Source organism: Triticum dicoccoides, chromosome 6B (genome assembly GCF_002162155.2).
Source record: "Triticum dicoccoides isolate Atlit2015 ecotype Zavitan chromosome 6B, WEW_v2.0, whole genome shotgun sequence".
Lineage (NCBI taxonomy): Eukaryota > Viridiplantae > Streptophyta > Magnoliopsida > Poales > Poaceae > Triticum > Triticum dicoccoides.
In genome coordinates, this window is record NC_041391.1 from 714972459 (window position 1) to 714973670 (window position 1212).

The following is a 1212-nucleotide window of genomic DNA, read 5'->3' on the forward strand; positions in this document are numbered from 1 at the left end:
CCGTTGGATCACCGGAGCCATCATGATGTCCTTCCTCCTCCATTGGATCACCGGAGGCGTCATGATCTCCTTCCTCCTCCATTGGATCACTGAAGTCGTCATGATCTCCTTCCTCCTCCATGGGATCATCGGTGAAGTTGAGAAACGACAAGATGATATCACCTCCATCGCGGATTATATCCCCCAACCACTCTTCTTTTTCTAAGTCTCTGTCCATAGTTTCTACAAACATTATAACATGGCAATACACATACATGAGAGATGGATCAGTGGAAAACATAGACTTAATCACAGCAAGGAATCATATGCATATATATGAACAATTGATAAGTGGCAAACATCATGCAAATTCACAAGTTTTACAACAGTCAGTTTCAGAAGATCGTCAATCGAGGACTCCTCCCCCTCATGTCTGCTGAGTCGTCCTATCTTTCGAGAGAGGATACTTTGTGGACCGCCTCTCTCATGGTCGTCGAGGATACTTGCGGACCCCCCAGCCCCCTCTTTCATGTGGAATTTATCGGGGATATGTTGAATTCCCAAGTGAGTTAGGGGTGTTCTAACGTGGCACTACACGATATAGGTGAAGGGGGATACCATCTGGGAATGTTTTCCTGAAGTCTGCATTTTTGGACAGATGAACCGGAGGGGGACGGTTCCAGGTTCACTATGCTAGCAGCTTGCGATAGACGAACAGAGGGCATATTCTTATTTGTCATATTTTTCTAATCGATATTTGTATATAAATTATTTTCATTGGAGTTACGGTCAATTTTCTACGAATTTCTAAACTTTTACCAATATCCTATGAACAAAAACAATATTGACCGATATGACTGGAATATTGACTGATATGACCGAAATATATGTTGACCAAAATGGACCGATATGGACCAAAATATTGACCGATATGACCGAAATATTGACCGATATGGACAGAAATATTGACCGATATGACCAAAATATTGTTTTTAATCATAGAGTAAGGATTTTGTGAATCACCCGATATCATAGAGTAAATATTGACCGATATATCACCCGATATCCGACATACATACATATATACATAAATACATCTACATATATACATACATACACTAAGCATCTACACATCCATCTACATACATCCATACATACATACATAATAAAAAAAACAAAAATAAAAAGGACAGCGGGTGGGGCGGCGGCGACTCACAGCGGGGACGGCGAGGG